At 41.1% G+C, this 21929-nt stretch overlaps 1 protein-coding gene across 5 annotated transcripts in view; it reads left to right on the top strand.

Moving 5' to 3' along the window:
- Positions 1 to 21929, top strand: part of FBLN2 (fibulin 2) — a 206272-nt gene that overhangs the window by 26132 nt on the left and 158211 nt on the right. For 4 of the 5 annotated variants that reach the window (XM_072598243.1, XM_072598242.1, XM_072598241.1 and 1 more), the window contains one exon: positions 21353 to 21439. The exons of the other annotated variant lie outside the window; for it this stretch is intronic. The gene's annotated coding sequence lies outside the window, so the exon portion shown is untranslated. The remainder of the gene's footprint in view (positions 1 to 21352; positions 21440 to 21929) is intronic. 5 annotated transcript variants of the gene reach the window in all.

Here is a 21929-nt window from a genome sequence, read left to right as displayed (position 1 = left end):
AAACTGACATCTAAGGCAGTTGAATGACTGGCTAAAGACATAAGATGTTAAGTTTCAGAGGCAGGACTTGAATCTGGGTTCTCTGATGCCAAAGACAGTGCTAATTCCATCATCCCATGATGCCTCTCTCTGGGTTGGTTTCCTTAGTAACACATTGAATATTTTGGATCAGATGGTTTTTAAGGTTTCTTCCAGATCTAACATTCTTTGATTCTAAATAGGGTTGAGTGTCTACAGGAGAATTCATGAGAATGACTCTAATGTACAAGATTGACTTCCAGTCCCAGGGCAGGGACTGCTTAGAAGATCTGGGTTCTGTATCTGTGGTGCTTGCTGGGTGGGGTTAGCTCCCCTTCCGTGATTTTTGTTGTTGTTTTTATCCTTTGTTAAGAGGATCAATGATGTGAGGAAGTTGCTATCTTGATTTGCAAATGAATTGGATTAAAGTGAGGCAGGGCTATGCAAAGTCATCAGTCTTACTCTCTCATCTGGGTCCAGTGGCAAAGCATAGGACAGTCAGAATGACTGTTGATGGCCCTAGATACAGTGGGAGACCTTGGCCTTTTTAAGCTAAGGTGTTTCCTAGGTCTCAATTTATCTGATGCTACACCCATATAGTAATTAAGTCTGGAGGTCAGAGCATTACAAATGAGCTATATTGATTTTTTTTGTAATATTATGTATTTTATTTTATGGGTTTGTAAAAGATGATTCTGAGAGGGATTCCATAGGCTTCCCCTAACTGCCAAAGGGGTTCAGGGCATACAAATGATTAACAACCCCTGATTTAGAGGCAGCTAGGTAGCTTGGTGTAATGAGAACATACCTAAAAGTCAAAGGAAATAACATTTATAAAGCATTTAGAGTAATGCCTGGTACATAGTAGATAATTAATAAATCTTTTTAAATTAATTTCCTTCCCTCCTAAGAATCAGAAAAGCCTGGGTTCAAAAATCCTGCCTCAGACTCTTACTAGTTGACCCTGGGAAGGTCATTTATCTTTCATAGCCTTATCATTTTCATCTGTGAAATGGTTCCCATAATAGCACCTGCTTCCCAGGGTCGGGAGGATCAAATGAGATGACATGTACAAAGCATTCTTCAAACCTTACAATCCTATATAAATGATGCCATTTTTATTATTTCTATCCCACCATCCCCTGTGAGAACCAAATAACTAGAGTTCAACCAGTGGGTTGAAATTATAGAAAAAAGATAGACAGACTTGGGCTTGGTTTAAAGAAGTTTGACGATTAAAAATAAAATAAAAAAGAGAAGTTTGTACCAATCAAAGCTGCCTAGTCCAAGAGTGCTCCATGAAAACTGGAACTGTCTTTTGCCTCTCTTTGTATGTCCAGTGCTTAGCACGGCCTTGGCATAATTGTAGGTTCTTAAGTCCTTTTCGTTGAAAACGTTAGAACAGAGTCTGGAGAGCCATCTTTCACAACTGCTGTAGGAGGAGAAGAGATTAGGTGAGATGTCCTCTAAAATCCCTTCCTATTCCACTATTCTACCATGGCTTGGTAGTCTAGTTGGTAGAGCACCAGCCTTAGAGTCAGGAAGATCTGAGTTCAAAATGTGCCTCAGATACTAATTAACCTTGTGACCCTTTGAAAGATATTTGACCTTTCTGTGCCTCAGTTTCCTCATATGTAAAATGTGGATAATAATGGCACCTGCTTAACAGGATTGTTGCGATAACATTAAATGCCTAGCAAACCTTACTTTCTCATCCACTCACCTGGAAACCATTGTTCCTCACCCCAGGCAAGTAGGTCAGGGGAGATTTTCAAGGTTGATGTAGAATATGGCCAACTTGTTGAGATTTACTCATGGTCTATAATCTTTCTATTCTTTTTTTCACAGTTAAGCCATCCTAAATACGAGGAGAGCTGCTTTCTATTTGTAGAATGGTAAACAGTGGCTGATGGAGCTTTACCCTTGCATGAAGAGCAGCTGGTCCTTTATAAAACTTTTGCTATAGGATAAAATGTGCCGAGTCTTTGACAGATCATATCCACCTGCAAGCAAGGAATGGGATTTGTGCAAAGTAAACTGTATAAATGCAAACAATCCAAGGCCAAACTTGAAAGGAAAAACAGATTTCGAGAATGACCTCAGAGCAGGTTGATAGTCCTGATCAGTTGGCCTGTCAACCCACCTCTTATTTAGTGACATCAGAGTAAACATCTTTACTCTTTCAGAGCAGTGTATGAGATGATTGCAAGACTTGCCTCTACCTCCCTCAAGCAGATTGGGATGTGTGGGGTTATAGGTAATCTTGAGCTCTAAAGAGCCTGCAGCAAACTGAAAGGTGTAGGACTAGAGAGGAAAGAGTCTTGGTTTGAGAGTCGGGGGTCCTGGACTGTAGTCACAGCTCTGCTCCTAACTAGCCATGTCATTCAGTACAAGTAGCTTCTAGCTATAACTAGCAATTCCTATCTCCTTGGCCAGTGTCATACAAGGTGTCCTCAGATCAACTTTTTAAGGCAAATTGTTGATGAGTGGGGGAGACCTTGGAGAGACATTGGACCTTGGAACACAAGGCCCTCATCCTGCTTTGGTTACTTACATATTAACTGTGTGATCTCTTTGGGCCTCACTTTCTTCATCTGTAAAATGTGTGCACTGAACTCAATGACCTATAAAACATCATTCCTGCTTTAAATCTTAGGAACCAACTACATGCCTCCTATCTGGAGACGAGCTCATCTGGAGTGCAGCTGCAGATATGTGTGACGAGGCTTAGTGAAACCCACCTAGTGGCCTCTAATTTTAATTAATCTTTCCTGGTGACTAGGTACTACATTTTGTTGTTTCTGTCTGTTGAAGGAATATAAATGCTATCAAAACCTTTGGCACCAGCCTCATTGCAGCTCTGTCTCTTCTTATCTCTGGGACTCAGTTTTCTCATATGGAGAAAGAGGGGCTTGCTTTTGATGTTCCTTCAATTCCCCTTTGGCTTTGAAATTCCAAGTGCCTAACAGAAAAATCTGGTCTCTGCCATTGGCCTGAAAGAAAAAGCGAATCTGTTTGTGCTGCATCTTCTTGCAAGACAGAGGTTACAGTTCTCTAGATGCCTGCCTGGTGCCACATTTCAGCACTTCCCCCCCCCCTCCCCTGCCCCATCTTATAATGTGTTTGACTTGCAGTTAAGAAGACCTGGATTCATACCTTCCAATAGACACTTCTTAGTCCTGTTACCCTGGGCAGGTCACTTAACTTCTCCATGCCTCTGTTTTTCCTCATTTGTAAAAGGAGAGGGTTGCATTCAGTGGTTTCTATGGTCCCTTTCAGCTGTAAACCTATGGATTTAGATGGATGGATCCTAAGTTCTATCTCTTGCAGAGTTTTACATGGAAGACTCCCCATCTAAACTTTGAGTGAGGACCCAGAAGGTATACACTCTAACACCCAATGTCAGGATGTTAGGAAGCATTCAAGGCAGCCCTCCATGGCTTCTGTCCTCATATGACTTCCGCCTGGTTCCTACATCTGTGTCCCTGGACAACAGCCACAACAGGACAATTCAAGGCACTTCACCAAAGCTGCAGATGTTTCCCGATACAGAAGCACTGAATAAGCTCTTTTCCTGGAGTGTACTTGGAGTCCAGTGATAGCCTGGGAACCCTCAGACTCTTGAGACCATGGCTGCTTGAAGTCCATTGCAGACAGGAGACCAGAACTCCAGGGCACCCCTAACCTGTCCCTCACTGTTGATTTCTATATACATCCCTTCTATTCTCTTAAATTTCTGTTGACAAATATTGACAAAGCCCACATGTAAACTATTGTCTTGGAAATAATCAAATCACCAGAATTTATTCATCAGCATCATGGAGAGGGAAGAAATCATGTGGATGGTAATACATTGAGCGAGTGCAGACCGTTGGTGCTCTGTCTCTTACAATCTAAGCTGAGTCCCACTCCCATCATGAGGCTCCCATCATGATTACTCATGAGGCTACCAAAGAAATCCACCGAAATATAGACTCCCAGGATGAGGAGGTACAAGTCAAGCTATGACTGCGAGATGTGATAAGATTCATTTGGTTGATTCAGGGAGGTAGACAGATGGGGTACACACTCATCCCACTTTGGAATGACAGAGGATCCATGAGCAAAAATAAACACTTACTATGTGTCTACTAGGGATCAAGCTGGAGATACAAAGAAAAAAGAAAGAAATGGTTCCTGCCCTGAAGGAGCTTACATTCTAATAGAAGGCTGTAACACATTCATAGAGAAGTAGATATGGGATATATTCAAAAGGATGGAAACTCTTTTTTTTTCCATAGGCAGGCTTTCTTTGCAGAAAGCCCAGACCTAAAAGACAAATGGTGTAACCAGAACTGGTGAGGCAAGGATTCAGTGGCTCTTGAATGTGCTTCTCTTCAGGGTTAGGATTTAGAGCTGGAAGGAATCTTACTGGTCATAGAAGTTTAACCCTCTCATTTTACATTTGAGGAAACTAAGGCCTATAGTCTATATCTCTCTCCAGTCCACCCTTCACACTTTGGCCTGAACAATCTTCCTAGGATGCTCCTCTAATAACATCATTCCACCTTCAGTGGCTCCCCATTACCTATTGAATAAAGTATGAAATCTTGATTCTAGAATCTATAGTCTTCTCACCCTCTGACCTTCCTATTTTCAACTCATAGCACTCCTTTCCTTTAGCTGATCTTCCAGCCAAACTGAAAATATTCTCCATTCATTCCCCTTTCTTACTCTCTCTTATCCTTCCTTCACTCATGCCTGGAATGGACTAGGCCCCAGTGCCATCTTTTGAATTCTCTCCTTCAAGGCCCAAGTCAGTTGGTATCTTCTCCATGAAACTTTTTTCTTTCTCTGCACATCTTCTGATAAACATTAGAGTATAATCTCCTTCAGAGCAGGGTCTATGTTGTACTCATTTTTATATCTCCAGCATCCAGAGGAGAGCCTAAATGACAACAGCTGACATTTATATGGGACTTTAGCATATTATCATATTTCATCTTCAAAACAATCTCCTTGAGGTAAGTGTTGCAAGCATTATTACCATTTTATAGATGCCTGCTTCAAGCAAGGGGCAGCTAAATGGTACAGTTGATAGAGTACTGGGCCTGGAATCAAGAAAAGTCATCTTTGTGAGTTCAATTTCAACCTCAGACACTTATTAGCTGTGTGACCCTGGGCGAGTCACTTAACCCTGGATGTTCCATGAACTTCCCTGTTATAACTTTTCTATCCCCCAACTTAGGAAAGAAAAATTATTTTTATGAAGAATGAAGGCCTAGACACAGGAATGTTCAATTTTTTCTTTTTAATGTCATTGTACATCTTCTTTCATTCAATGAGTATAATGAATAATGACTATTCAATCATTCAATAATTCTTCAATTCGATTATTTTTATTTAATTCAATTATACAATTTTTATATTTATTAATTAATTATATAATTTTGTGCAATATTTAATTCAGTTACACAATTATTCAATCATTCAACAATCATGTAATGATTATATTAACATTTTTTAAGTACTTTGTATTTCCTGTAGGCAAGAGTTGGCATGACAAGGTTTCCAGATAGAAGAATACCAGACAGTGGGCTCAGGATCAGGAAGACTTGGGGACACACACACACACATGTGTGGGTCTATATGCCAATTATATGCCACAACTTGTCTAGCCATTCTCCAATTGAAGGGCATCTATCAGTTTAGGCCATCTAGTAGGTGTAAGATGATATCTCGTTGTATTCATTTGCATTTCTCTCATCAATAATGATTTAGAGCATATAGTTTTAATTTCTTCATAAAAAACTGCCTGTGCATATCCTTTGTACATTTATCAATTAGGAAATGACTCATATTCTTGTAAATTTGACATTTTTAAAATATATATTTAAGAAATGAAATCTTTATCTACAAGACTGTTTATGAAGATTTCCCAGTTTTCTACTTTCCTTCTAATCTTGGCTACATTGATTTTATTTGTACAAGAACTTTTTAAACTTAATGTAATCAAAATTATCTATTTTGCATTTTCACAGTACTCTCTCTTGTTTATTCATAAATTGTTCTCCTGTCCTTGAGTCTGATAGGTCCTATGTTCTATATTCTTCTAATTTTCTAGTGTTATCTCCCTTCATATCTAGATCCATGCACCAATTTTGATCTTATCTTGATATATGGTTTAAGATATTGGTCTACGCCCAATTTCTACCAAATTGTTTTCCAGCTTTCTCAATATTTTTTTTATCAAATAATGAATTCTTATCCCCCCAAATTAAATCTTTACATTTGTCAGCCACAAGGCTGCTATAATCTTTTACTGCTAAGTATTGTATGTCTACTCTGTTCCACTGATCTGCCTTCCTATTCCTTAGCCAGTCTCAAATAGTTTTGATATTTACTGCCTTATAATATAGTGTGAGGTATGGAATTGCTAAACATCCTTCCTTTACATTTTTTCATTAGTTTGCTTGAAATTCTTCTTGACCTTTTGTTTCTCCAAATGAATACTGTTATAATTTTTTCTAACTCACAAAATAATTTTTTATTAACTTAATTGGGATGGGATTAAATAAATTAGGTAAAATTGTCATTTTATTACATGATCTTTGCCTACCCATGAATAATTAATATTTCACCAATTATTGAAATCTGACTTTATTTGTATAAAAATGTTTTATAATTATATTCATGTAGTTCCTGGGTCTGTTGTATTTTATAGTAAATAGTAAATAGTATTTTATACTATTTACAATTGTTTTAAACGGGTATCTCTTGCTATCTCTTTTTGCAGGGTTTTGTTGGTGATATTTAAAAATGCTGATGATTTATATGGGTTTATTTTCCATCCTACTACTTTGCTAGAATAATTGTTTCAACTAATCTTGTAGTTGAATCTTTAGGATTTTCCAAACAGATCATCTGCAGAAAGAGATAGTTTATTACTTCACTTCCCATTCTGATTCCTTTAATTTCTTTTCCTTCTCTTGCTGCTATTACCACCATTTCTAAAACAATATTAAATAATATTGGTGATGTATTCTGTAGTTCTCCTGTTTATCTCTTTTAATTAATTCTATTTTAGCTTTAACTTGGTCTGAGATCATGATGCTACCCCTGCTTTTTTAACATCAACTGAAGCATAATAAATTCTACTCCAGCCCTTCATTTTAACACTGTGTGTATGGGGCATGAAAATTTAGAAGACAGGCCAATTTACCATTTGTACTCCTTTAGCAGAATAGAATGAGGCAAGGCGGGGGTGGTGGTGTGCAGAATTTTAGATGGGGATATTAATCTTTGTAGAGTTTTATTCTTTGGAGACTCCCCAGTCAGTCCTCACTCAAAGATACATGGATCATTGTTCTTTAAAACTTTGCCACCTCCCTTTTCTGCCTGCTGCCCAGCTGCCCTTTCTGGTTGCCACACACTTAGAATCAGGGGATCATAGGATTTTAAAGCTAGGTGGAACCATAGACATTGTTTATTCCAGCTCATCTCATTTTACAGATAAGGAAACTGAGGTCCAGAGAAATATAAGTGATTTATGGTACAGTGGGAAGAACACTGATTCTAGAGGCAGAAGACTGACTCCTCAAATTCCACCTCTGATGCTTACTACCTATAGGGCTTGGGTAATTAATTGGCTTAACTTCCCTGGGTCTCAATTTTCTCATCTATAAAAAAAAGGAGTTGGGACTAGATGCCTGCTTAATACCCTTTCCCTTCTATCTCTAGGATTCTGTGATAATTTGCTGAGCAGGGATTTGAATGGAAGTTATACGATCATTCTGACTTCAAGCCCAGAGCTTTCCCTGGTTTCCCAATATCCCTTATAGTGTTATCCATGGAGGTCTTCTCTCTCTAGGCTGTATATGGTGCTCACATTACTCCCCTACTTTTTTTTTTAATCTCCAATTAAAAATTGGCATCTTATGTCCTACTTTGAACTCTGCTGTTGGAAATCAATCTAATAATTTTGTTGTTGCTAAGTAATTTCAGATATTTAATGCTCTTCATTACCCTATTTGAGAGTTTTCTTTTACTGGAGTAGTTGGTCATTTCCTTCTCCAGCTCATTTGAAAGATGAGGAAACTGAGGCAAACAGTCATACAACTAGTAAGTGTCTGAGGTCAGACTTGAACTCATGAAGATGATCTTCCTGATTCCAAGGCCAGGGCTCAATCCATTGTACCACTTAGCTGCCCTTCTAAAAATGTACTTTAAATTAAAGCTCTAACAGACTTATAATCACTTAACACCTTGCCTTTCTGGTAGATTTTTCATTTCTAACTAAATAGTTCCTACAGATGGAAAAATTTTAACCCAAAGGAACAAATCATTTATGGTTAAATTCCAGCACCATAGCAGGTTGATGGAAGCGATATTTTAGGTGTAGGGGCATTTTGCCAGCCCTTTACAAATATGATAGTTGTCTGGCCTTGATTGCTGACTGAGTACTATGATGGATTGTAGAGATGATTCACTCCAATTTTCTCCCCAATCCATTTTACAGTCAAGGAAACTGAAGCCCAGACAAGTAAAAAATGACTTACCAGTAATATAAAAGAATACTTGTGGGTTTATTTTTAGATACTTCCATGTTACAGAAACATTATTGTTGTTTGGTATTTATTGAGTTATTTCAGTCTTGTCTGACTCTTTGTGATCCCATCTGAGGTTTTCTTGGCAAAGATACTGGAGCGGTTTGCCATTTCCTTCTCTAGCTCATTTTACAAATGAGGAAACTGAGGCAAACAGAGTTAAGTAACTTACCCAGGGTCACATAGCTATTAAGTGTCTGAAGCCAGATTTGAACTCAGGAAAATGAGTGTTTCTGATTCCAAGCCCAGTTCTATAGAGAACCCTCTACACAGAAGTGTTATAATTTTCAATTAATTTTCGTTGCAATCTCTAGGGTTCTCTCAATAAGCCATCACATCATCTACAAAAAAACAATAATATTTCTTCTTTGCTCAAGGTGATTGATTCCCTCAAATGTTTTTTCTTGTCTCATTGCTATAGATAGCTGTGAAATGACTTGTTCCAGGACACATGGGAAATAGCAAGTTTCAGATCTGAACCTGTCCTCCGATTACAAACCTGATAGTCTTCTCACTCTGTAAAATGGATGTTTTTTTTAAAGCCAGACTTCTATTTTAAACTTTAGTTTAGCCCTTGACCACCGATGGACATTTGGAACCATTGGGGAGGTACAGAACTCATGAAATGCCCTTCTGACTCTTTCCTACATAGGCTGCTTTGAGAAGCCCAAGACATATGGAAAACCGTAATGAATTCTGGATGAATGCAAATCTCTCTTCCAGCTCAAAATCTGGTGATCCTAGGAGCTTTAATCCTACTCAGGAGAATTTGGTGCTTTCTACATAGGATTAGTAAATCATTTATAAAGTGTTTTAGCTTTTCAGAAGCCTTGAATAGCAGCAGTGCAAGGTTGCTTCCAACCTTCTCTTTTGGCAGTGGTCTGGAGGAAAGATGGGAGCTTTTCTCCCAATATTTGGCAGCATCTCTACAGAAACCCCCCCCCAGTTCTCTGGAGTTTGGGCAAACATCCAGTTGGCTCTTCTGGAACTGAAAGAGCCTTTATCTCCATTTCCTCTCGTGATAGTAATTCCTTGGATTGATAAGGGATGCAGTTTTTTCCTAGGTTTTGCCCCATAAATCCCACTACATGCTTTTGAGATGAAATTTTAGTTCCATCTTCTCCCCCAAATAGCCTAGGTAGGGCACCGATAACTACGTGTCAGGGACTACACTAAGTACTGTGGATATAAATATAAGCAACTAGACAGTACCTGCTCTAAAGGGGTTTTTATAGTCTAAGTTTGGATGGGAGAGGGGGGAGCTGGAAAGTTGTTGGTGGGATAGTGGGAGTTTTTGCATTCAATCTAGCAGCTTCTTGGCTTGTTCTTCATAATACTTCTTGACTACAGTCAAATCTAGGTCAGATTAGTCTCACTTGGTATGGAGATGGTTGGAAATTGGCATTGCATCATTCTTGGTAAGACGAAGCAGAAGCTGATTGAACAGAGTCAGAGGTGGACTCCAAGACTTAGCTGAAGAGTAAGAGGCGTAGGAAAGGGAAGGATGAGAGCCAGTGTTGGTAGCACAATGAGGAGATAGCTAGGAAAGCAGAGGGAGTTTCCTCATCCCTCTATCAGTGGAATCAGAGCTTCATCCCCATCATGTTTTACAGTCAAGTGACTGATACATGATCACATGACAAATCAACAGGTGACCTGGAAATAGAATCTCATGCTAGCGTCATGACTGGTGATATAAAGAATGTTGGGTTGGAAGGGGAGGAGGGAGAGAGGATTGGGTCCTGGGAAATATCAAGTCACCATCTTTATGTGTTTCCTTCAGCCCTGATTTTATGGTTGTTTTGGAAATGGGTTCCCTGTCTTAAGGGCATGGCAAGTCATCCCTTCTCTGACTTTTATAAAAGCTACCACATGAGAAGCTTGCTCAGCCACAAAGAGCTTGAGAACCTTAACTTAAGTGTTTTTAAGGGCATAGGATCACTTGGGGGATTCTACAGCTCAATCTGTGCATCTAGTAGCCAATGCAGAGAAAATAGGGCTTTTGTCTGACTTCTCCAGGGGGAAGGGCAGAGTCCTCAGTAGCCACAAACATCCATCCCCATTCCTTCATTCTGGTCCCTGTGCTGGAGAAATATCACAGAATTGAGCTAACCAAACCTACTGCAAACTCATGTTACCTGACTTCTCATTGTGGCTTTTCCAAACCATTGTTCTGACCTTGCCTGTTAGGGAATGCTGGAACCTCTCCCTTTCCTTCCCCCCACCATTTCAAAAGTAGAAACATAGTCAATGAAGAAGAAGATGAGTGGCCTGTAAGTCGTTCAGTACTGCTCCCTAGATCCTCTTTGAGGAAGAAAGTGGCTGAGTCCAGAAAGACTTTGGACCTAAATGTTTTTGGCTCTGATCTTGGACCCTGATTGAGTCTCTCTTGTACTTTGAAGCCTGGGGCTCAAACGCTGAATGAAGTGTCCCTGTTCTCCATTGTATAGTTCCTCAGCTGACTTTCCCTCTGGGCCTTAGTTTTCTTAAATGTAAAATGAGGGAGTTGGATGCTGAGAGCAGGATCATAGAATCGTAGATTGAGAGTTAGAAGGGACCTTGGAGATCATTAAGTCCAATACTCTTATTTTATATTCATGGAAACAAGGCAGAGAGAAGTTTAGTGATGTACTCTTCAAGGTCACACTGCAAGTGACAGAATTTGAACTCAGGACCCCTGACTCCAATGCCAACATTCAGGGACTTCTTAGTTCTTCAAAAGGAAACACTCATCCTTTAGGCAAATGGACAGAGCACTAATTTTTTATCTTATCCTCCTGTCTCTCCCCCTGTCAATAATACCATATGCCACATGGGTGGATGAGAGGTGATCGTTTTGCATTGGGAGAAGTCCTTGGTGGAGAGGATTGTGGGCTCCTGAAAGGGCACCAGTTAGTAGCTCATTCTCAGCATGGCCAACATGACTTCTCTGAATGTGTTGAATCGACACATTTTAAGCCAACAGCTTATTAGAAGTGAATCTTCACTGCTAAGTTATGCAGCAATGACTATCGCCTATTATGTCCCATCTCTGCAGTTTTCTTGGGAACTTTTCTCAGTTGCCTAATGCAAAATACACAGAGCCTTGGACTCACAGAGAGATTGGAAAGGTAACCGCTAATAGCTGCAGTTGACGAGATTTTTGTTCCTGACGGATGGGATTTTGAGAACCCACCAACGGATGCATCTCTTTAATTTCATCTCTAACCGACCAAATTAATTTCTCACCCCCTTGTCTGGGAAGCGTAGGGAGGGCTGGCTTTGATTGATGGGCTTCAATGGTGGCTGTGATCTGATTACTGGCATGACAGATGGAGGCGCCGGCGACGGAAATTTTGCTTCCATTCAGGAGGAAAAACCAGCCATGCATATTGCTTGACTTCTGGAGTGAGTCCGAAAAGGGAGCAGTGGGAGCGCCGATGGTTGGATGGCTTGTTTTCACGGTAATGGCCATGACCTCGCATTCTGAGGGTCTGGAAATCATTCCAGGCAAATGCATTGGAGCAGGCGCCTCTTGTGTTTGGTTTAGCACTGGGCTGGAGTTCAGTGAGAGTGGAGCAGAGGAAAGAGGACTAGGTTGGGAGTTGGAGGGCCCAGGGTGAGGTGAGGCTGGGGTCCAATCTAGCCTCTGTTACTAACTAGCCGGTGACCATTAGTCTCCTACTCCAACACCCTCATTTTATAGATAAGGAAACTGACTGTGCTAGGCAGAATTTTAGATGCTGAAGGGAGAAACATGAAAATCACCTTGAGGAATTTTCATTCTCTTGGGACATAAGGAAGAAAGAGGAATGAGACACATACAAAAGAATATCATAGAAATCAGAATGTAAGTGTATAGGAGGAATCAAACTAAAGGAAAGGAGAACCATGTGGTGTAGTGGACCGAACAGTGCCTTGGAGGCAGAGGGGCCAGGCACAGATCCTGACTTTGCTGCTTGTTAACTGTGGCCAATCACTAAACTTCCCTCTGCCTCAGTTTTCTTATCTGTAAAATGGGGATAAGAGTAGCAGCTACCTCACCAGGTTGTTGTGAGGACCAGTGCCAAATTGCCCTTATCCTCTAGACTGTACTGCTTCTCTCTGATGCCAAGTTGGTATTGCGTGGGCGTTCATCTCATGGCACTCAGGAGTCCACCTTCTAGTTAACTCTCCAAGGATAACTGGTAGGGGTTTTCTACTGTGTTGTTCTGTATCTGGGAACAATGTTTGGGGAGCACTTTTTGACAGAAGAAGGTTTACAGGAAATGAATTGGGTAGTCATAGACTTTCTTCTCAAGAAGACATTCCCAGGAGGAAAGCATTAGTGATCAGGCAGGTGCTTATAATTACAAAGTCTAGCATTTCTCCAGAGCTTTATGCTTTTTAGATTCTTACACGGACATTTTGTTGGCCTGTCACAATGACCCAGAGATGTTAAGTAGGGAAGGTATTATTCCCCCCATTTCATAGCTGAGGCACAGAGAAAATAAGGAAGTTTTGTGAGAGGTAGATTCTGAACTGGAATTTGGGCCTACTGACCCCTTGGCCTTGGGTTCTTTCCTCTTCACCATTGCCGCTTTGAATTCTGGATGCAATCCAGATGTCCTTGGAAAACCACTCTGGTGTTCTTTCAGTACTTCTGGTCCTGGGAAAATCTGTTAGCCCTTGCTCCCCTCTTCTGGGCACTATGATTCAAAGATTTACTTGGATTTAAGGAGAGAACGCTCATTGGATTCTCCGACTGTCAGTGGCTGATTGACTGGAGGAACAAGAAGGGAGATAGAAAGACTTATAGCTCCTATGGAAAAATAAATATTTTATATATTTTATTTATTACATATTATATGATATATGTTATATATATATATATACATATGTATATATATATATATCATTGCTCTACAACTTTAAAAAGGTTTTATTGATTTCTTTCATCATAGTAATTTCTGGAAAGATCAACCCTCCTCCCCCCAGAATTGAAATTTCCTTTGTAACATAGAAAAAGTTACCAATTTTCAATTAATAGACTACTTTTCTTGTATCTACCAGAAGAGTTAGGTAGTATAAGTATGGAAGATGCACCTTTTCCAAATGAGAAAACTGAAGCTCAGAGAGGGTGCTTGCTCATGGTCACACCCATTGAGTGTCAGAATCAGGATCCAAGTCATTTGACTTTTTATGATACCACCTCTTTCTATCTGGCTGTACCATCTGTAGTGCCTTTTCACAGTATTTGTGCTTTAGTGGTTACAGTACCACCGAAAAAAGCAAAAAAAAAAAAAAAGATGTATGAGAAATGAACTTATTTGAAGGGAAAGATCATATTTTCACATTCCTTTTTCAATGGAAGGGAACTGGCTCCATAAATCAGTTACAATTAGAATCTAATAATTGGTGCAGTTTGTGAGTTGGCCACCCAGTCGATGCTTGGATGCTTCCAGGTGATAGGGAACTCACTAACTACAGAAACAGGCGACCACAGCATTCAATAGCTTCTTGCCAAGCTGCACATTTAAAACTATCTAGTGTGAAAGGAGACGCATCTCAAAAATGGTTCTAGGGATGATTTGAGAACCTGAAAAAGACTAAATTAAGAACTGAAATGTTCTGGTTTTCCCTTTATGATTTTACAGGAGTACAAGAGTGACTCCTAAAACCCTCTGCTTGATTCTCCCCTTCCTCCCCTTCCCATTCTCTTGATTCTAGGCTTAGGTTCTAGTTTCTGGAGCTGAGAAGCCTTTGAAGGAACTGGTTTTCCTGGGTGTTTGGAGGACCAGTGTCAGAGACATTGAAGGGCAACAATTAGAGGAGTGGGCATAGGCTCATGAAAAGCAGTTTGGCAGAAGGGATAGAAGGCTGACCTGAAAGTCAGCAAGACCTGAGTTCAAATGATGCCTTTGGCTCAAATTTGCTACCTGTGAGCAAAGCACTTAATCTCTTAGTTGTCCCAGGCAATTCTCTATGACTATTTGTTACAGTCAGCAGAAGCAATGGGTACCAGAGGGAGTTCCTGACACTAACATGCCTTGGTTCCCCACCCCAAATGTCCTGCATGTACATGGCAGGTCTTCCCATCATTCTTTCTTTCAGCCACTCCTTCATGGGTGTTTGGGGAGTTTTCATAACATAATATACGCAGAGCTGTAGTAAGGGATTTTAGAGTCCATGGAGTCTAACCTCCCTGTTTTATGAAGGGAGAAACTGAGGCATAGGGATTAAGGGATACAGCCAAGGCCACATAGATGGTAAGAGGAGGTAAGGCAAGATTTGATTCCGGAGCCAAGGCTTCCTAATTCTAAGTCTGGTGCCCCATTATTATACCCCACTGCTTCTGGATGTTCTCTTGGGACTCTGTGGAGGCAGGTTCTCCTTTTCCTCATCTGCTCCCCAAGTACCACCAGCAGGGGACTTTCCCCTAGTGATTGATTAGTGTGGCTGGCAATATTATTACTCACTCTATCACTTTGCAAAATACTTTACATACATTGTCTCAATTGAGTCTCACCAGCCTAGTGAGGTTGTGCTGGTCAGTTGTTTCAGTCATGTCTGCCTCTTCGTGACCCCATTTGGGGTTTTCATGGCAGAGATACTGGAGTAGTTTGCCATTTCCTTCTCCAACTCATTTTACAGTTGAGGAAACTGAGGCAAACAGGGTTAAGTGACTTACTCAGGTTCACACGGCTTGTAAGTGTCTGAGGCCAGGTCCTTTGACTCCAGGTCCAACAATCTATCCACTAAGCCACCCAGTTACCCAGGACAATGAGGTAGGTGTTAGGATTATAGCCATTTTATAGAAGGGGAAGCTGAGGCTCAGTGAAGTTACATGATTTTCTCAACATAAGCTAGTAAGCACTGGAGCCAGGAATCAAGCTCATGTCCCCTCTTTCTACTCCCTGAGACTGTCTCATGGAAATGAGCAACTGAAACTTGGAGATCATCATGTAATCCCTCACACGTGAAATGCGGATTCTTGGTGTCATCATTCACTACAACAAATACTTATGGTTACTGCTTTCAAGGTGCTGCTCTTGATTTGAGGGACACAAGCATTAAAAAGTGGTCCAGTTCCTGCCCTCTACTGAGGAGACAGGAAGGATTATGAAATAATGTATGTATTACACAAATATAAGCAATACATTTAAAACATATAAATGTATACATTTTATATATAAACAAAAATATATTAAAAATATGATATTGTATAAAATAATATGATATAAATTAGAATATGAATGTATAGGACACCTCAACCAGAGAGGGGAGAGGCAGAGTGGACTGGGTGCTGTTTTGGAGATGGAGGACTTGGGTTCTGGATAGTGATGGAACAGGCATAGAACAATGGAACCCCAGTGGACTTTCACCTACATTGATCTGCACTTCATCCCACCCTCCTTCCTCTACAGGGAGAGAGACAGACAGAGACACACAGACACAAAGACAGAGACAGACACACGAAGACAGTCAGAGAGACTCAGAGAAGACAGAGAGAGAGAGAGAGAGAGAGAGAGAGAGAGAGAGAGCGCTTCAGGAGTCTTTGTTTAGGCTTCTGAATTTTAGAATTGTATAAACAGAATGGAGTAACTTGCATGCAACAATGAACCCAGTGAATTGACAGCTAAGAAATGTTAACCAATTCCTGTATTGTGACAATGGTTTGCTTCCCCCAAAGGACAATTTCGGTAAATCCAAGGCTGTTGTTGATTCACAAATTAAATGGTGCATTATTTTTTTGTCATTTGAGACCCTCATCATTGAATGCTGTTTGTCAACTCAATTTTTTTTCATGAAACCTTGGATGATTAGCTTAGTTTTTCATGGGTGATTTCTTTTGAGGTGCTACAGTCTGTCTCTGCATTTTTACATCCTTCTGGGATTCCTGTGGAATTCATAAGTTCCCCAAATCACTACCAACAATTAAAGTATTGGGAAAAGGAGAAATGAAAGATCAATGTGGGCAAAGGGAGGGGGTGGGTGTCATTAGATAGAAATAGACAAATATTGTTTGGAAAGATGGCCTGGGTCTGTGGGTCTGTTTGCTGGCAAGACAATGCATGTGGAATGTACATATGGAAGAAATTCCTGTAAATTTCTTCCAGGCACACTCTGAGACAATGGGAGAAAATGGGGAGTTTTGTAACTTGTTCAGCCAAAGGGCGGACTCTCTGGAGTGGCACCATGGGGCTGTTTGGAACTGAATCCTTCCCTAAAAACCTCTCAGGGTCAAGGGGAGAAATGAGCTGGATGAATTTATTCCAAGCTCTGACAAATCTTTGCTCCCCATTTGCTAAAATATGGGTCCATTGGGAGTAACTGACCTTCAGTCATCCAGGTGCGGCATGATTTGGAAGAGGGTGGGATTGAGACATGGGCGGTGATTCCACGTGGGCCCAGAGCAGCTGGTCGCATGTATATAGGCTGGTTTCAATGATCCAGATTTTAATCAGATGTCACAGAGCTTTCTTGCTGTGCTTCAGTGATACCTCTGTGTCATAACCGACTTACACTCCATTCTCCGTCCCATCCTCCCCCTTGCTGATAACTTCAATTGTTTATTTGCCTTAATGTTGTGCCTACTCCCTCATTCTCACATTCATAGAGGTCACTCTTACAGCATATCACTCTCTAGTCGCACCGCTGACCAGCTTTTTAAACACTGGGCTGCCTGATCATCAAAAATGGCAGCTTACTATCTACTCCAGGCCAGTCTGGAAACAACCACTGCACTAAACACCAGCCCAAAGGTCAGCTCCAACTTCTCTTAAAATAATAGGCATCTGTATCTCCTTGGAGCTCTGGAAGCAGCTGTTCCTCCTTTCTCCCCCTTTCACCCCAGAAAAACCCTCACTTTCTGGCACTTACACTATATTTTTCAATTTTGATGGCAGAAAAATATATCACCCTATAGCAAATTTGCCAGTGAGCCTCTGAACCTAGCAAGACTGGTCCTCAGGCAAGAGTCCAGCCTCAGACTCATGCTATTCTTTCCAGCTTGATAAACGTTGCCAGGCTGGCTCATGCTTCTCTGGCATAGACTTTAAGAACTCGGGGTAACCTCCACACTGGACATGAAGACATCAGAGTAGGACTGAGGTCCCCTTTACTTACTCTGGGGAAAATATGGGGCCCCAAGGAAATGAATAAGCACCCTTCTTCCAGTCTCTTTGCCATCTCTATCCCTTCTGAAACATAGAACCCCATACTGGCTCCCCACTTCTGTTAGGTGAACCTTTTGTCTTGCCATCCTGAGAACGAGGCTTCCCTGGCACGTCCTGCAATCTTTTCACCATGGTGCCTATAGGCACCCTCTAACTCTCCCTTTCAAGTTGCAACCCTTTCCAGTATGCCCTCCTCAAGGAGGGCATGGGCTGTCTTGTTTGCACTTATTTATATCTTCAGGCACTTAGAGCAGAGCCTGGCACATAGTAAAACTCTTTATCTATAGACAGATCTAAACACATTGCATACGTATGTAAATTTGGTTCTCCAGCTCCTTCACCAAACTGAAATTTATGAAGTTTGTCTGGCAACTTTCTCACCCTCCCCTTTCTCTACTCTCTCCCTTCTCTGAACTTCTGTATTCCAGGGTGCCCCAATGGTATTAGTAAGCCAATCAACAAGCAATTATTAAGTGCCAGACATGGTGCTAAGTACTGGGTATACAAAGATGAAAAAGAAAGACAGCCCCTGCCTTCAAGGATCTTACAGTCTAATGGAGGAAGACAATATACAAATGGAGGTTGAAAAGCCAGGATAAGGGAAGGCACCTTTTCCTCTCTACCTATTCCCAACCTCCACCATAATACAGAAGTCCGAAAGAGTGAAGCCAGGTAGGAAATGGAGAGATGGCTTGAGCTCCCTCCTTAGTTCATGACTCTGTCCTCCAATCAAACAGGCTGATTGGATCTTACAGGATGCAAGTGCTGCTATTCCTCTACCTTTGCCTTTTCTTTATATCCCTGAGATTTAGTATAGAAAGCTTTAAGAAATGCTTGTGATTGATTGATCCTGATCCCTTCTCCATAGGCAGTCCCACACTCGAGGCTTTTCTCTTCCCACCTCTAGCTTATTTACTCAGCTCCTAATATTCTGAATAAAACAAAACAAAAACAAAAATAGACAAAACTAATTCATGCTAAGGTGTTCATGGTTGATAATGGCTTACTATACTATTTCCCCTCCATGCATTCGCTACTAATAAAGGACTCTTGGAAACGTAGAGCCTTAGCAACCATCCATGATCGTGTTCATTTCAGTAGGGTGGAGATATGAGATTAGACTGTCTTCCAGCAACGTCTCTGAAATCATGTCCTTGAGGTCCCTGCTGACTCAACATGTGTTCCATATGAGCTATGCCCTAGGTATGTCTTGCTAGGCTTAATCCCCCCTTGCCCCCACCATGGGTTTTCTCTAGTAATTCAACCATTGCTTAGGCTCACTGGTGAACTTAACTCATTCTGTGAAAGGAAATCAACAGGAGGCTTTGAAGTGTGAAAGACTTCCAGTTTTGTTCCAAGTTAATCTGTCCTCTATCCCTGATTCATTCCTGTTTCCAGGACATTTACTTCTAAGCTCCCAGCAGCTCTGTCTAGACTCTAATTGGGCTGATTAAAATTGGATTTTCCCCTCATCTTCCTGGGTTAAAAATACAAATGACCATCATCTGATTCCCTCACCATTCTCCATTTTCCAGAGGAGGATTTCTTCTGATCTATTCCCCAACCAGGCTATTTAAAGATGATTCTCAGGCCCCTTTCCTGAATCTTGGGGTAGCCCCAAAATAGAAGGTGGTGCCTGAGAACTTCTGTGTGAAGGAAGGGAAGAAATTACCTGAATAGGAGGAAAGCTATGGCAAACTGAGGAGCAGTCCTTTCTCAGCAGGGACGGTTAACTCTTGGTGGTGAAGTCAAAAGTCTTTCCGTATGACCCACTGGACTGACACTCCAGAGTTTGGCTAGGACATCATATCATAATAAATTTAATCTTTTTTCTTCAGCAATTTGGACAAAGGCATAGATAACAGGCTCATCACGTGTGCAGGGGATACAAAGCTGGGAAGGGCAGTTAACAGGGGATGCTGGGACCCAAAAGGATGTTAACAGGCTGGAAGCGTAGGCTAAATTTAACATGATGAAATTAAAAAGGATGAATGTAAATTCTTGAACTTGGGTACCAACAATAACAACACAAAGGCAGCAGCTTAACTTCACAAGGAAGCATGAATAGACCATAGTTTTCCTGAAAATGATCTTGGGGTCTGGGGGGACTGCAGGCTCAATCTGAAGCAGCAATATGAAGGAACAAGCAACCTAAGAAGCTAAAAGGAATCACTGAGAGAGGCTTAGCTTCTAGGAACAGGGAGGAACAGTCCTGCTGTTGTCTGTCCTCATTCAATCACCTCTGGAGTATTGTCTTCAGTTCCAGAGACCATGGTTTAACCTGGAACTTCAATTAGTTAAGAATTTTTTTCTTATCTGTGTAAATGAGTTTTAAATACAAATAATTAAGAAGATATATTATAATTTTACTTTGAAATAAACATTTTCATCCTGTGTCTCCTAGGTGCAAAGGTATTGCATCAATGGACATAGCTTGGTCCTTCAAGGAATTCTTAAATTCCAATCCTATTTTAAGAGAGATATTGATAAACCAGAAGAGTATCCCTAGGAAGGGCATTGGAATTGTGGAATGCTTTGATACTGAAATAACTGGGAATGTTTATCCTAGATAAGAGAACATTGGATGAGGGGTTGAAGGGACCATAGGGGCTATTTTTGAGTATCTGAAGGGTCATCCTATAGCAGAAGGATGGGATTTCTTTGCGCTGGGATCAGAAGGCTGAACTAGAAACAACGGGGTAAGTGGCAGGGAGGAATATTTAAATTTGATGTCAGGAAAAACTTCCTAACAATTTGAACCATCTTGAAGTGGAATGAGCTGCCCAGAGCCATGACAGCTTCCCTATTCTTTGGGATCTTTAAGCAGGGACTAGATGACTTGTTGTCAGATAAGACAGAATGAGCATTCCTTTAGTTATGGGTTGGAAGTATCTTTTCTCTTGCTCCCCTTACCCTGGAAACTCTCAGATTCTGTGATTTTTGTGACATTTAGTTCTGTAGGTTTCTTGGAGATCATCTAGTTTGACTGCTACATTTTATAGATGAGGAAACTAAGAAGTCAAGTGACTTAACTAAGATCACACAGGTCATGAGTAAAAAAACTGAGAAGTCAAGTGACTTACCCAGGGTCACTCAGGTCATAAGTGATAGAGTCAGGATTTGTAACTAGGCTCTCCCACACTACACCTTTGTTCTTTCTACGGCATCCTATTGGCATTGCTCCATTTTTATGACCACATCTCTGGAAGAATTTGTTTCTTTTCATGTTCTCCTTCACCAAAAAGAAAGGGGCCATTCAGTCACCTCCTAATTTTATCCTCCTTCTCTCCCTACTCCCTGCTTTGCCATAGACCCTGAAAGTAACTGGATACTTTTGCCGCTTCAGGGCCTGGGCTTAAGCAAACACATTTTCCACCAGCTGGGGAGAGTTTGCTTCCAAGTTATCCTATGCTAACACTGCTTTGTTGTCAAGGACTATTAAGTTAAAGGTTCCTTTAGGGGCATGGGGAATAAAGTTGGATTTTTCTTTTCCTTTTGTGAACATGCTCTGTACTGACTCCTGATCTGGTCCTGGTGGGGGAGTGGGGAGAGGCATGTGGGAGGTTGTGTTGTCCTGATGGCTGGCAAACTCCCTTTCCTGTGTTTCTTCAGGCAGTGGTACCCAAGAGCTTCCTGTTGGGCTGGCTACTTCCAGAAAGCACGGCTTCACATCTTCCTCTCCCTGGGAAACTTTGGAAGGTCAGTCCCAATGTCTCACCCTAGCCACACAAGTCTCAAATCAAGCCCTTCTTTCACATGATTCCTCAATGTGGTATGGAGATTTATCCTGGTCCTGGTTTTGTGTCTGATGCAAAAGATTATTTAGAGAATGAAGGTTAGGCAAACAATTATGTTAATAAAACATATCCCCAAATCTCCAGGTGAAAGCAATACCTCCCCAGGAATGTAAAAGTCACTAGCCTGGAGATTAAAAGGAGCTATCAAGGAAATTCCCTGGGGCCTCAGGAGTGCCTGGCCATAAAGGTCTGAAAACTTTTTGTATATACTCCTTGCCCAAAGGGCCCACAGCTGGGTCCCAGATCCATCCATGCAGAGGCAAAGTTAACTCAAACTGACCCAGATTGGCTCCATAGAATGTTGTCTCACAATGGCCCTGGTTAGTGCTATGGGAGCATAGGGGAGTACTATGAAGAAGCTTCTATTAAGGTGTAGAAGAGTCAAGCTCTTT

Source organism: Notamacropus eugenii, chromosome 3, assembly GCF_028372415.1.
Source record: "Notamacropus eugenii isolate mMacEug1 chromosome 3, mMacEug1.pri_v2, whole genome shotgun sequence".
NCBI classification, from domain to species: domain Eukaryota; kingdom Metazoa; phylum Chordata; class Mammalia; order Diprotodontia; family Macropodidae; genus Notamacropus; species Notamacropus eugenii.
Note: the sequence above shows the minus strand (reverse complement) of the source record. Positions and strands in the feature narration are given on the sequence as shown.